The sequence below is a fragment of the Lithobates pipiens genome, unplaced genomic scaffold, assembly GCF_037356315.1.
Source record: "Lithobates pipiens isolate NorthernLeopardFrog02 unplaced genomic scaffold, aLitPip1_a1.2 Scaffold_16, whole genome shotgun sequence".
In the NCBI taxonomy this organism is placed as follows: domain Eukaryota; kingdom Metazoa; phylum Chordata; class Amphibia; order Anura; family Ranidae; genus Lithobates; species Lithobates pipiens.
This window is the reverse complement of record NW_027507748.1, coordinates 377,746,663-377,762,423: the sequence shown is the minus strand read 5'-3', so window position 1 is coordinate 377,762,423 and position 15,761 is coordinate 377,746,663. Positions and strand designations below refer to the sequence as shown.

Sequence of the window (15,761 nt, the reverse complement as noted above, 5' to 3'; positions counted from 1 at the left end):
GGATGCATCAGTTTTATTTTTTAAGCCTTTTTCCCACTGTTTTCACCTTGCCAGTAACACACATCCTGTATTAGGGTGATTGCACTCTGAAAGAAGGAGCACAGGGGCATCTTTGGACAGCGGCATTGTCAGTTTGGGGGGAGGGGAGTGTTAGATGTACCAGAAGCCAGTGGTGGCTGGTGCTCCATTTTTATTGGGTTGGTGGGGTGGCAAACAGGTCCTGGGCAGCTTTGGCGGCTTCTCCTCCCAGCCAATCTGGTCGCTTCTTCTCTCAGCCAATCCGTTTTAAGGACCTGCTTCCTATCCTGATTGGCTGGGAGGAGAAGTAGGAAAACAATAGCGAATGTTGATTCGCTATTGTCACAAGTTATTTTGCTATTGTCACAAGCCTGCCTTTCTTGAAGCAAACTAGAGCCACTGGCTCTAATCATATACCCCGTAGAACTCTATGCATCTGGCACCCTGCATGGAATTAGGGGCTGGGTCCCTCATGGACGGGCTGCTGCTGCCAGAAGCGTTAGATACACAAATTGAAGCCAAACTCTAGCTAACACTTTTAAGCAGTTACAGCAGCAGTTGTGTCCTTTTGTGATAGGTGTTTCACATAATGAAACTGACCATTGTAGGCAGCCCTTTCAGTGTTAAATGGTTTGTCCAAACCCTCTAACTGCTACATCTGCAGGACCGCACGTTAAAAAAACAACAGACTTGCTGGCTAGATCACCAGGTAAAAAAAAAAAAAGTAAATGAATACAGCGATCACTTTGAAGAATTGGCAAGCTGCAATATAATAAATGCTTGCTTTTGGGCTTAAGAAGAACTATATTTTTCCACACACTATAAATAGTTTGTTTGGGCTAACTATGTCCCTCAGTAACCTGTGAGGCACTGGATGTGCTGTATAAACTGTATGTAGCTGTGGCTGCATACAGCATACTGCACTGTGTTGCAGGTGCAAACCAACACTTCCAGTCTCATACCCAGAACACAGAAGAGTCGACGGCAGCGGCACTCATTTAATAATTTCTTCCTATTATTGGCTGAGTCAGAGAGGTGGGCTGATGATGTCACAATCAGAAGAAGCTTTGTATTCATTGATAGAATACATTGCTAGCTCTGAGCGGCTAAGCCCCGCTTCTGTAGACACTTCTGTGTGCTAGGTATGAGACAGGAAGACCTCGGCTCACACCTGGAACAAAATGTGGTATGCTGTATGTAGCCTCAGCTACATACAGTTTATAATGCACATCCAGCGGCCTCACAGGTTAGTAAGGGAAATAGTTTGTTTGGGCCAGCTAAAGTGTATTGAAAAATAGAGTTCTTTTTTAATATTGCTTTAATGTAAAACACCTTCCTATCAGCAGACAACACACAATATGTGATTGTTACCTTTATTAGCCAGAAATACCTCTTCTGTGGACCTCTCTGATATAGTTTCACCATTTATTGGGACCTGACGTCATGGCTAAACCCTGCCATCTGCTATCCCTCCGTCCAATAAGTATGCCCTAACTGGCCACTAAAAACTTCTTGTTGGTCCATTTGACTAAGAAATAGCATTTGGGGGTCAGCCATAGTTAGACCCCAGCACCATCTTTTTTGCTAACTTGTTTTAATACTTCACACTTGTATAAAATAAGGGATAATTGGTTGATCTGGACAGCAAACCAAATTTAAATATGTACATAAGCATGGTGACATCATTCTCTAATTCTAGGCACACAAAGGTGGTTGTAAATATATGTGCAGTACACATAGATGTTTGTCCATATAACATTTTGGTAACTCACCAAGCAAAATATAGTGTGCCAGTCAATGACTTTATCACTTTATTTCATAGATGAAGGTTAACCTGACAGAATATTAAAACACAAAATTATATAAACATAGGCCTTTGTGTTGTTTGCAGGAAAGTATAAAGGACAAACAACGAGGGTGAAAATAGAAATACCTGTCATTTATTATTTAAAGGATCATTAAAAATGCATAATCCTCATTCGTTATGACAAAAGGAAGCAGCAGTGCTGAGAATCACAAAGGCAGACAGTGGGATAGAGGTGAGAAGGATGGACAGATAAGTGGAATGATAGGTGGAAGACATTCTCCTAAGGCTGTCTTAATAGTTATAGTCATAGAAAACAACGAGATTTAAAAACCTGTTAACCAACACAATGTGTCCCATGCAATAAGCAACTATTTCTAGCAATGCTCAGTTTTGTCGAATCGCTTGCAAATGTTGCTTATTTACTAAAGCATGAAGTAGTATATCGCAGCCACTGCCCTGGCTACAGAAAATTGTAAGCTGATGTGTTTCTATGTCTTTCTGTACTTGGAATATCATCATTGCCCTTTGCAGGTTCTCTTGAATTGACCTAATGGTATATGGCCAACCTGAGTTGGCCAATTATAATAGTAATACGCATGATTTGAAAGAATCGTCACCTTATGGTGACCATTTACTACTACTGCTGCTAAATGTGTTCCAATAAATGAAAAGCTCTGTAGGAATGTGCACATCTGTTTATTGACTACAAGCCTTTAGTTACTATGGGGATGATTTACTAAAACTGGAGAATGCAAAATCTGGTGCAGCTCTGCATGGTAGCCAATTTGTTTCTAACGTCAGCTTGTTCAATTAAGCTTTGACAAAAAATAAACTGGCAGCTGATTGTTTTTTGTGCACAATTGCACAAGATTTTGCACGCTCCAGTTTTAGTAAATCAACCCCTGTATGTCCACATTAGCCATAAAAAATTGCGAAAAGTAATTTTTCCAACTCATCCAGATACAGAAAAACAAAGTCTGTAACAATAAACATTTACGGGGGTAATGAAAATAACATTTATTTTTTTCTGTTTACTAGACAGGAAACAGAGCCACAGTCTCATAAAATTTAGTCACTGCAAAAAAAGGGTATAATCAAAAATTCAAACAAAGCAATATACTGTGAAATACACTCTTTATAGATGAAGTTAGATGTTGGTAATATAAATGGTCACCCTAAAGTACAAGAAAATAAACATGAGTGTGCATATAGTCTAAAATTGAATGATCAAATGCATAAATGTATATTTTTTGTTGGGTCTTAACTGGTATCAGCTATGGCATTGCCGTCTGGAGCCAATGCAGAATAATTACATAGGGCATCATGACTGAATCAGCAGAAACCTGGGTACCCTCCTGATGTAGAGCAGAGGCGATGGAGCTAAAAGCCCTACCCTGTACCTCCTCATCTTGGGAATATGTATAAGTATCAGAGATTGTGCTGTGACTTAGATCACAAACAAAACCTTTAAGACCCCTTTCACACTACAGAGTTTTTCAAGCACTTTGGCATTAAAAAAGGCACATGAAAGGCTCACAAAAAATGCTTCCCATTAAAATCAATGAATGCTTTACACTGGGGCAGTGGGCTGGCAGTACAGTGAAACAAATACAGAATGCAGCATCTATGGCGCATGTTTGGAGAGCTAAACAAAAGTACCTCAAAAACGCTCCTCTCCATTGAAATGAATGAATGAGAGGTGCCTGAAAAGTGCCTGAAAAAAAGCCTGAAAATGCACTTCAAAATGTTTTTTGGAACACTTTTTGAGTCACGTGTCCATTAAAAAGCACACCACAAATGCCTCTAAAGCACCTGAAAAGCTGTGGAAAAGCGCTGCAAAAGTGCTCAGCATTTTATGGCTAGTTTATAAGTGCCTCAGTGTGAAAGGGCTCTAAGAGAAAGTTGCTAAGACAACTTAAAATTGAAAAAAATTAAATCTTGGTGTGGAATTAGCAACAATATTCTGTTTCCCAGTAGCTTTCTAACAGGAGAGTCTATATATATATACAGTGTGGTATGTATATAAGCTGGTCAGGACAGCAGTCAATTGGCACGTATCACAATCCTTCAGGTGCTAAGCAGATAAGGAGATCCCCCAATTGCTAATATATAGAACCAACGATGGTGGTCCAATCTTCAGCACGTTGTATATTTATTGGGAGAGTTACAAATTCATCAAAAAGACAGTTTCAGACCCATCAAGATCAAGCATGACATACCTGTCTTGTCATACCTAATAAAGGGTCTTGATGGGTCCAAAAATTGTAATTCTGATGAATTTGTAACTCTCCTAGTAAATATACAAGGTGCTGCAGATTGGTCTACCATTGTATGTATATATATATATATATATATATATATATAATAGAGTGCATAGCTCTTGGTTTCCCTTTTTAGAATGGACTCTGTTTTCCTTCCAAAACCCTATATATAACAGTAGAATGCCAGGATTCTGGCTATGCTTGTCCTAAAGTTATGAAGTTATGGGACAATATTATTGTGGAAAGCACACAGGATTGTAAAATCTGTCCCAACAAACTAAAGTAAATGTGATACTGTCAGTGCTATAAATAAATTAGAAAGAAAAACATTCACCAATTTAAATACACACATTGGGGTTAATGTACTAAATATGGGAAGTGCAAAATCTGGTGCAGCTCTGCATAGAAACCAATCAGCTTCCAGGGTCTATTGTCAAAGCTTAATTACACAAGCTGAAGTTAGAAGCTGATTGGCTACCAGGCACAGCTGCACTAGATTTTGCCCTCTCCAGTTTTAGTAAATCAATCCCATTATCTACTATTCAGTATATTCAGGCATGCATATTCATCAAAGCCTACATATCATTATATGCATATATGTAATGTTACATATTACATATAAATAATGGGGTCGATTTACTACAACTGGAGAGTGCCAAATGTGGTGCAGCTCTACATAGAAACCAATCAGCTTTTAATTTTTTTTTTTTTTTGTCAAAGCCAAAGTAAATAAGCTGACATTAGAAGCTAATTGACTGCTATACACAGCTGCCCCAGATTTTGCACTCGCCAGTTTTAGTAAATCAAGTCTTAATATGTTATATTTATATGTAAATGTTACACATATAAAGTTTACATACATATAAAGCATTACTTTGCACAGTATTACTGTTGTGACTGCAGTGTGCCTGGCATGACCAAGCATGGTATACAATACGTTTCTGTGAACAAAACCATGTGTTTGTAATAAAGAGGCACAATTTCAAAAGTATTTTAACTTTTCTGTTTGACCAATTCACAGATTCAGACCCAGGATAAAGCATACTAGAATCTCATACATGTGAAGTGAAGAGTATACAATTTGATCACAAATATATATATATATATATATATATATATATATATATATATATATATACATATATCTATAGATATAGATATATCTTATCTATAGGTATATATATACATATATATATATATATATATATATATATATATATATATATATATATATATATATATCTATATATATAGATAATATAGATATATGTATATTACACTTTGAGCAACAAGTACAAAGTACAAGTACAAAATGAAAAGTGTCTGAATAATTGAATTGTTCTATCAAATACAAACCATGTTTTATATCAGACAGTAATTCATAACTATAAAATGGCATGTGCAGTAAACAATACTGGACTGCCACCTTTGCCTGGGGCAATAGGTTATCAGCATGATCTAAAGCTAATTATGTCCACATCATCCCATTCTATTTATAGATAACAGATGGTTAATAAAAGCTCATACCTATGGTAACTTTAAATCCTGAAAGCCTAGCATTCAATGGAATGCTACTATAGCTTGTAAAGACGGAACCTTAACATCTGTTAAGTAATTTACTGTAAAAAAAAAAAAAAAGATTGCACTGTATATCAGAACCGAGAGTAGCATTTCTGTACATAGAACCGTGACTTTGAAAGCCTTTCATTAAATAAACATCTTTCTGGCATCATTAAAGCAAATTTCTAGTATAGCCAGCAGCTCCTTAAGACTAGTGACCTGTTTAAGTTGTGACGAAAGCTGGAATTACAAAGCCTACCAAGCAAACAGAAAAGTATCAGTCAACAACAGATCGCTTGCTTCTGTACATTTATTTCACGGAGAGGCACAATTCAACTTTTCCTCTATCCTAAATGAAGCCTTAATTATTTCATTGTTTACAACTCCCAGTATTTATTGTTTGTGTCCACACAGGTAAAAAAAAAAAAGAAAGATTGTTTAAATTATTTAGGCTGATATATGACCCCCCTCCTCCCCTCCCTGGAGCCATCTGTTCTTTCAGTGCATCCATAAGGTCATAGAATCTACTCCCCCTGGAAGTGATTAAAGATCAGTGAGTCTCCTCCACTGTATGTAGTCAGAGATATGTGAGTAGGGGGCACCTGTGCCTAGATGCCCCCAGGAGGTGAACTGATCAGCCAGAAGAAAACCTGCTTCTCTCTATTTGTCAATGAACAGACCTGATGTGTCACCCTGCCCCAAACAGCCCAGCCCCCACAAAGTATTACGCTAACCTCTGAATATTATGGTTCGCCTAGTATAGGACCAACGGGGAGGGGGGGGGGGGGGCGCTTTGACGCAGCTGGCCAACACTGCGTGGAATGAAGAATCCCTGCTTTAATACAGAGTTAAGCAGGGCTTAAGTGTGTCCAGAAGGGGATCATCACCCAGCCCAGCTCTCTCCATACACAAAGCTAACACACCAGAATAGGGATCCTTCTTTTACACACAAAATAAAATAAAAAGTGTCAGTTATTTTCAGCTGAGCCCAATGAGATGTAAAAATGACAGTCACATGGCTAAAATAAAGCTCCTTGTTGCTGATGAGCCCTACATCTCTGGGCATCCTTTTGTGTTCAAACTGCAGCAGGAGCCTGGCTACACAATAGAGAATGCAGCATGCCTTCCACATGAAAGCATTGTGTAAACACACATCCCCTCCTCCTCCTCCTCCTCCCTATGTCACTGTGTTGGCTTACCTTCAGGCAGGCTCCTGGCTCCTTGCTGCACCCTGAAGATGCTCGGCTCAGCAGTGTTATTGTTGTCACAGCTTCTTCCTGTGTGTGTGTGTGTGTGTGTGTTGCTCGGGATGAGGCTGTCAGGTGCACGGCTCAGCTCGCCAAGCTGTCAATGCATGCAGGTCTACGTGCATCTGTCAGGACCGCTCTCCTCCAAAGCTCTAGAAAAGCCCTTGTCGCTGCTGAAGTGCTGGACAGCTCCTTGCCATAGACACACTCAAGCAGAACTGAACGCCTCGAGCGTTTCCTGCCGCTCACAGCGCCACCTAGAAGCGAGGAGTGTGCACGCCGCGAAATGCAGTCTCATACTAATCTCGTGTATCCCTCGGAGAGAGAATTATCCCTTCTCTGCCAATCACATGAGCAGCAGCGGGGATGTCAGAGAGAGCTGAGGATCAATGGAATAGTTCTCTGTCTCTGCAGGTTCTGCTATACAAATGGATCAACACACAAAGTATTTATTTTCTTTCTTTGTTTCAGATAGAGTAGGTAAGGGTTACAGAAGAATTCCATGTATGACCAGACATGCCAACCCGCAGAAACTAATTTCAGGGAGGTGGCGCTTTGCGCCCGCAAACGCCCCACCCCCCGCGGCAAAGTATTATTTAAATCACTTTTTCAATATTTTTTCGCAGTGCTTTTGGGAAGGGGGTGGGTGGTATGTGGACGGTGTCAGTAGTTTATTTATTTATTTTTTTAATAATTGTTTTTCTTTTTCAATTTAATTTGTTTGTTTTTTGTTTTTTTCGCAATGATTGGGGGGGGGGGGGGGGGGGGGGGTTGGGGCAGTGGACAGTGTTGGTAGGGCAAGAGAGAGTGGTGTCAGCAGTTTTTTTATTTATTTTTTTTACACTTTTTCATTTTTTTTAGATTTTGTTTACAATTTTTTTTTTGTATTTTTTGTAGGGCTTTGGTGAGATGTCAGGGGTCTAAACAGACCCCTGACATCTCCCCTTTGAGTCAGACAAAGGGACTGAGGAAATTTACTCTGCTCATTTATCACAGGACACAGGAGCAATCTTGTTCACTGTATCCATTAACTAGTTCCCCTTGCAGCCAGCGAGAGAGAAGGGGACCCAGCTGCGGGGGCCTGGGGGGCTGGAGGAGAACAGGGGGGAGGCAGAGAAGGACACGGAGGGGCCGGAGTAGAACGAAGGTGGAGAAGGACATGGAGGGGGCCGGAGGAGAACGGGGGTGGAGAAGGACATAGAGGGGGCCAGAGGAGAACGGGGGTGGAGAAGGACATGGAGGGGGGGAGGAGAACAGAGGTGGAGAAGGACATAGAGGGGGCCGGAGGAGAACAGGGGTGGAGAAGGACATGGAGGGGGCCGGAGGAGAACGGGGTGGAGAAGGACATGGAGGGGGCCAGAGGAGAACGGGGGTGGAGAAGGACATAGAGGGGACCAGAGCAGAACAGGGGTGGAGAAGGACATGGAGGGGGCCGGAGGTGAACGGGAGACTCCCCGCCCACCTCTACACTCCCCTTATCAACATGCATTTTCTCCTGTGTATTTCTTACACTGAACTTCTGCTATGATCACTAACATCCAGTCAAAACCCAGAAAAGTCCCCACATGACTTCAGCATGCCAGATAATGCTTAGGTGTAGATCAACCAATCCTTGCAGAGCTACTGAAGAAAGGTGTGGGGGTGGGAATTAAAAAATAATGCATGTCTTAGGCTAGTGCACAAGATATGTAAATCACCTGTCAATCACAGCAAGGGGGAAGAACGGCAAAGATTTCACAGTTTGTCTGTTTTATTTCACTGAAAAAAGATATGAGGATTGCTCAGAGCTGGATTAACTCTTTGTGGCAGGACTGGGCACAGCTGATCTAAAATCCCATACTCTATATTGTGCCAGACAGAAACATTTTTTTTTAACGGGTTTACATCCACTTTAAGGGTAGCCACGCCCCCACACGTCCTGCGCATGTGTGATCGCAATTTAAAACCACATATAGGTTTTTTTTATCTGCTAGCAGTTTTATTTTTCATTTTCAGTGCTGTTTATATTTTAAATGTTATCTGTACATTGGAGACTCGGTGGAGTCCTTTTTACAGCATCTGACTTTATGCAATAAAGAAAAAAAATGTTGGTGTTAAAACATATTACACGATTCGAAGCACTTTTTATTTTGCATGAGCCTTCACGCTGGCACACATTGGGGAAGTTTGCGGTGACTGATCACCTGAGCTGCGGAGTCTGCAGATAGGAGACACCCGTTTTTTCACAACTGGTTGTCTGGAGCCGGAATTTGTGACATTATACACGCTGACTGACCTCCCTTAAATGGGGTCGCTGATGATCTGGTAAGCTCCCACCTCATTAGTGGTGATTAAAGGTGACGGGTCCCACGTGGTCAAGTATATTATTTTTATTTAATCAAGTCACACTATCTGTTGGATTTTTTTGATATTTCTGTGGACATTTATTTATGATTTATGGACTCACATATGAATTAATTTTTATTATTTTTTTATTGCACATTTATATGTTAATATTGATTTTGTTTGAATGCCACTTTATTTTGGTTTTGGATTGTCACCAATTTTGCATGTTTCACTTGTGCGATTATGTAATCATTATCTATTGAACAAGCGCTGCACTTTCTTTTTTTCTTTTTCTATACTCTATATTGTGCCAGACAAAAAAAATAAAACATGTTGGGGTTTACATCCACTTTAATGCCAGCCCTTTCCCTGTCAGCAGGGGCACACTAGGTAGTTCCTAATCATATAGGAAGGGAGCCACCTCTTTTTCTTAGTTATGGGAAGCACTGAGGATCAAACTACAACAGGATGTGAGCTTTATGGATCTACCTTTTAACTCGCTCTTATGGGGGATGCATGCAAGGAGAGTATATTCTGGACTATGTACATCCCTGGCTAGGGATGCAGGACTCTGGGAAACCACTGTAAGGTACAGGCTACTCTTTGACACACTCTCTCTTTCTCTCTATGAACTGTTTTTTATAGTCAAAGATGTGAGTCATCTCCTGGGATCAGGATAACTGAAGTTTTTACTAGCAGACTGCTTCAGTAAAGATTTGAAAAAAAAGCTTTCTGGTTCAGACATCTTTCTTCTCCTAACCTATTGCGATCGTCTCCTGGTAACAAAACTTCAAGTGCAGGGCAAGCTGCCATAGGGACATATTACAGTAAGGCCTGTCGTGGGAATGTGGAAACACAGCTGGAGAATGCAACACAGGTCAGGCCTGGTATCTCTGAGGGGGAAAGCCTATGCAATAAGCCAAGCCACAGGAGCGAATAAGGCCCCAAATACCCCCAGAAGTCCCAGAACAAAGGGACCACTTCCTTGTCCAGACAACGATGAGTTGATGAAAGCACCTGCTGATCACACAGTCCAGCACCAGACAGAATACCATTACAAAACAAATCACTGAAGTGCTTGCAATTTTAGGCCTTGACATGTTGGGTATCTATTTACTCCACTCAATCTCATTTTTTTATTTTTTACCAAAAAGATGGGTAATACTTTGTGTTTGCATGCACTAAAATTTACGCTATATATTTTTTTATTTACTTAAAATATGTATTTGAAAAATCATTACGCTAATATCGTGCCATATGAAAATTGCAACTATGGGGGGGGGGGGGGTGGCCTGGCGCGCAGCGGAGATGGCAGCCTACAACTTGATACCCTGCTCAGATGGAGTCTGAAATGGGCAAACAACTGCACCAGACACCGCACTCAAAATCCCACCGTGGCAAAGCAATCACCTCGGCTAGGAATATCTCAGACATTTTCAGAGTGCAATCTGTGAAAAGGAGCAGTGTGGCCGGGAACAAGATGTTGCAGGCTCAGGGAGACGATGAAGATTTCAGTGAGGACTCCCAGTCCATGGCTGAGGATGCAGGCAGTGCTGGGACAAGGTAATTTAGCTCCCAGGGCGAAGACACCAAACTGCGCGGGGGGGATCCCCTCCACACACACACAAGATGTATGAGCATCATGTGTTAGCAAAAATCCCCCCCTCCAAAAAAAATAAAACATTGAGCACTAATCGGCATACTTAGCCCTAAGCACAAATAATACCCCCTATCATCCTTACTAGCATAAATCCCCCCATCCCCATTTCTAACAGCCCCAATATTTGCTCTCCTAGCACAAATACCCCCATCACTTCTTCTAGCACAGCCCCCCATCCCCCTCCTAGAACAAATCCTCTTCCCCTCCATCTCCATGGCACAAATTCTCTTTCCCCCACCCCACCCCCACAGAACAAATCCCCCTCCTGGGAAAAATTCTTATCCCCCCAGCACATATCTTACCCCTGTCACCCTCCAAAATCCCTCTCCTAGCACAACTCCTCCCCCCAAATTTCCCCTCTAGAACAAATACTCCAAATCATCCCTACTAGCATAAATCCCCCCCCCCCATCCCCATTTCTAATAGCCCCAATATTTTCTCTCCTAGCACAAATCCCCCCATCACCTCTTCTAGCACAGCCCCCCCCCCCACCCTCAAATACCCCTAATTTCTAATAGCCCCAATATTTTCTCTCCTAGCACAAATCCCCTCATCACCTCTTCTAGCACATCCCCCCCCCAAATACCCCTACTAGAAAAAAATCTTATCCTGGCACAGCTCAAATTCCCCATCCCAGCAGAACACTCCCAGAATTCCCATTCTAGCACAACAGCACAAATACACCCCCCCCCCCCACATCAATCCCACCTAGAAGAAATAATTTTCTCCCTACAAATACTCTCATTCCTCTGCTTGTGTCCTCAGTGCAGCTCTCTCTTCCCTCAGCTTAGCATTGCTCTGTGATGCCCATCTTCCCACGTTCCTCCTCATGTTGTCAGAGCTGAGGATTTCTAAACTTGCCTGTGCGGCAGCTAGCTGTAGAGATACCACTGCTGAAGGGGACTGGGATCATGGCTCAGAGATGCCCGCCTCCCACCCACACTGCTTTCCACTTCCAGCTAGAGCCAGGCTCCTCGGCTCCTCTAGGTTGCAGCGCAGTCACAGTTCGGCACTCCTCTGAGTCCTCCCACCCTGCCTCCTCACGCTGCTGGCCAGGACTACGAGGCTCCTCCGCGGGGGGTGTGAACAGTGAATCTGGCAGGGAAGGGAGGTGAAGCCAGGGCTTGTTGTGCCAGATGCAGGTACGCATTCGGCACACTTACAGAGAATTTTTCGGGTACAGCAGCACTGGCTAGTGTGTATAATGACACAGGTTTGAAGCACATTGCCGGGACTTCACTCGCGCCCCCCCTCCTATAGAAAATCGTACCGCCCAGGACATCTGCCCCTTCCATCCCTGCCTTGTACCGGCCCTGAATGCAGGTAGGGGTTACTCACACTCCACAAAGCCCCTTACCTATGCAAACATGTCTGGCTTTGTGGCAGGCAAAAAGTCTACCGTCTCTGCAGCTATTACTAACCTCAAGTCAAACTTACTGGCTCTCACAGAGAAGCTGACAGCGGTAGAGATGACAGGAAAACATAGAGACAGAGCGATTCATAAGCTGGAGAAAGTTGCCGTAGCACACTCATTTCACTTCATAGAAATTAACAGATATTAAGAAGATTTGGATTATAGGGGGAGGCGAAACAACATCAAAGTGAGAGGGATCCCTGAATCTGTGGATGCAGAACAAAACATCCCAGCACTACAGAGAGTTTTTAATAGTCTGCTGGAAAGGCAGGACAGGAATAGACTTTGTACGTGCACACAGAGCTCTCAGGGCTAGAGGCCTGGACACAGCTCCCCCTAGAGACATAATCTGTTGCCTCCAAAGCTTCCCTCTTAAGGCATAAGGCCAGAAGGAATCATTTTCAATGGGGAATCTATCATGCTTTTCCGGGACCTATCACAAATTACCCTGAGAAATCGCACAGCCTTGCACCCCCTACTGGAATTGCTAAGAGAAAAAGAATTGAGATACAAGTGGCGCTTCCCTTTTGCACTGGTTGTCACACATGGGGGCAAGTAACATATACTGCACACACTAACGGATCTCCCAGATTTCTGAAAAGCACTGCACTTAGATGTGGTTGCACTCCCAGAATGGTATCAAGAATTTGCTTTGCCATTGGGAGAAAGGAGCCCGCCGAGATCCCCACTTTCTTCACGTGACAGGAAGATCGGAGGCCTTCTGCTGTCCACGGATGCGGAGAAGGCCTTTGATCGGGTGGTATGGGACCATGTGGGGATATTAATCAGAACCCTACAGCTAGACTAAAAATCAATGGATCCTTATCGGAGAAAGTGGTTATAACCAATGGTAACAGACAAGGATGCCCCCATCTCCCCTTCTATTAATTTTGACATTAGAGCCGTTCATTAGATTGATTAATAAGGACAGAACTATCAGCGGATTTAAGCTATCGGACAGGGAGTACAAAGTCGCAGCTTATGCAGACGACCTACTGTTTTTCTTTACTGACCCACATATCACTGTACCCAAATTACTTAAAGCGTTCACAAATTTTGGATATGTGTCAAATCTTAAAATAAATTATGCCAAGTCAGAGGCGATGAATATCAATCTGATTAGGGATGAATACTTAAGAACCAGAGGGAACTGCCTATTTAAATGGGAAACGGTAGCACTCAAATATCTAGGAGTCTGGCTGACACCCACATTGTCTGAAAATTTCGATTGCAATTTTCCCCCATTGCTACAGACCATAGAAAGGGATCTTAAATCCTGGCAGTCTGGCTATTTCTCATGGTTCGGCCGTGCAGCAATTCTGAAGATGTCCATACTACCCAAACTACTATACATATACTGGACGCTACCTGTCCCTATCCACAAATCCTTTTTCAACAAACTACAATCTATAATTTTGAAATTCCTTTGGAATAGCAAAAAGGCAAGAATTAGATTTTATCTTCTGTCTAAACCAAAGGAACTTGGGGGAATAGCATCCTACCTGACAAGGGTGATTGATTGGCATTGTCATGGTGACTCCAAAGATTGGGTAATATTAGAAGCTGAGCTGAGCCCTATTCCGTTGTGCTTTTATCCATGGATCCCATGGAGTAGTTACAGAAGAAAGTTGGAACAAAATCCACTGATGGAGACAACTCTGACCGCCTTCCACACAATAGCTAGACGCTTCAAATTAACTTCATTCAGTCCCCTGACACCTCTGAGAGACAACCCTGATTTTACCCTGGGTGTGGGAAACATGTTTCTCCAAAATAAAAATTCAAACACCCCACTTCTAGCAGGCCAATGCTTCCTTAATGGACAAATTAAAGACCTTTCCTCCTTTAAAGGTGAATGCGGACTCTCACACCTCCCGCTATGGTCCTATTTCCAAATCATAAGTTACATTAATAATACAACACACAAAAAAGACTTTATCAGGCAACTAACGGACCTAGAATCAGTTTGCGTGTCTGGCGAACGTATTGAAAGGGCTACCCTCAGTTTCCTAAAAATGGCTACAAAATTCAGAACACGCTAAGGAAAATGGTTTCAGGAGGAGTTGGTCACGTGTTTCAGATGAACATAACGGAGATCCAATGGAGGAATGCATGCATACTGTCTCGTAAGTGCTCACTTAGTACAAAAATGCAGGAAACTGCTTACAAACTGTTAAACAAAATGGTGTCCTACACCTGCTAGGTTACATAAGTGGAGACTGCAGACATCCGACACCTGCTGGCGGTGGCGGGGAGACGTGGGCACCCTTATGCATATATGGTGGAGTAGCCCACTATTGACCTCATTTTGGAATGAGGTAAAGGCATTAATTGTACAAATGACAGACTCCAGTCTCAAGCTCAATGCAGCTTGCTGCCTGTTGCATATTTCCAATTTCCCACTCAACTGATGCAAGAACTCATTGATCAAACATTTACTTAACGCTGCCAAAGCACTGATACCTATTTATTGGCGATCCTCCCAAACTCCAACTGTGGGTGAGTGGCTAGACAGAGTTTCCGAAATGTATGCAATGGAGGAGACGCTAGCCCCATCTTCTGACAGAATTGATAAGTTACACAAAACATGGTCCCCATGGATTGTATTCCGCTACTCCAAAACATCTGAGGAGCTGAAGAATCTCTAGACCATCACATAAAAGGGATATGGCACTACTTCTCCCCAGAATACCTTTTTCTCTATTCTTTTCTTTGAAACTTGCTATTTGAATTCATTGAAGATATGTTCGATAACAAAAGTGTTAATATTGTCGCCAGATGTGGGCTTATACTTCTGATGACATAGACCCATTAGAAAGTTCTCATGATGACACAAAAGTCCCGATGCTTAAAGTGGTTGTATACACTCCCCTACAACTTTGTCCTATGTAAATCAGCATAAAAAACTCGAATGAAAACTGCTTGTAGATATCTCCTTACTTGCTTAGTATTGTTGTAATCCTTTTTGTTCTTTAGAAAAACATCACTGAGCATGCCCACATGCTCAGTGATGCGACCATGTGACATGACAAACAGTGTAAACCAGGGAATGGGACAGCAGTACTGCAGTCTTATCAGCTGAAGCTGATAGGACTCACACAGGCAAACACTAGGTAATCAGCACAAGTAAATACTATGAAATAAAACAAGTCAGCTATGAACAGGGAAGCAGGGTTGCCATAGAAATGTTGGATTGAGAAGGAGGCTTGGTTAACAGTACAGGAAGTGCTCAATGTAAGGGCGGAAATACACTCCACTGATGGTTAAGATGGTGCTGCCTAACCCCTGGAAACAAGTTTTTTAAAGTTTAACAGTAAGTAATATGCAATTTGGGCTGGATTACAGTGGCTATACTTTGATAATTACTTATTATAATGGGCTAAATGAAAAGAAGCATCAGAGTGGGAGAGTTTACTTCCTCTTTAATTGTTTTCCTATGAATCATAATGCCATGGACTTTGTAAACGTA

The 15,761-nt window shown here is 42.2% G+C and overlaps 1 protein-coding gene across 1 annotated transcript in view; it reads right to left on the bottom strand.

The window, feature by feature from the left end:
• SRRM3 (serine/arginine repetitive matrix 3) overlaps positions 1-7,128 on the bottom strand; it is a 577,610-nt gene extending 570,482 nt beyond the window's left edge. Inside the window, exon 1 of the mRNA XM_077482193.1 lies at positions 6,846-7,128. The gene's annotated coding sequence lies outside the window, so the exon portion shown is untranslated. The remainder of the gene's footprint in view (positions 1-6,845) is intronic.
• Positions 7,129-15,761: the final 8,633 nt, after the last annotated feature.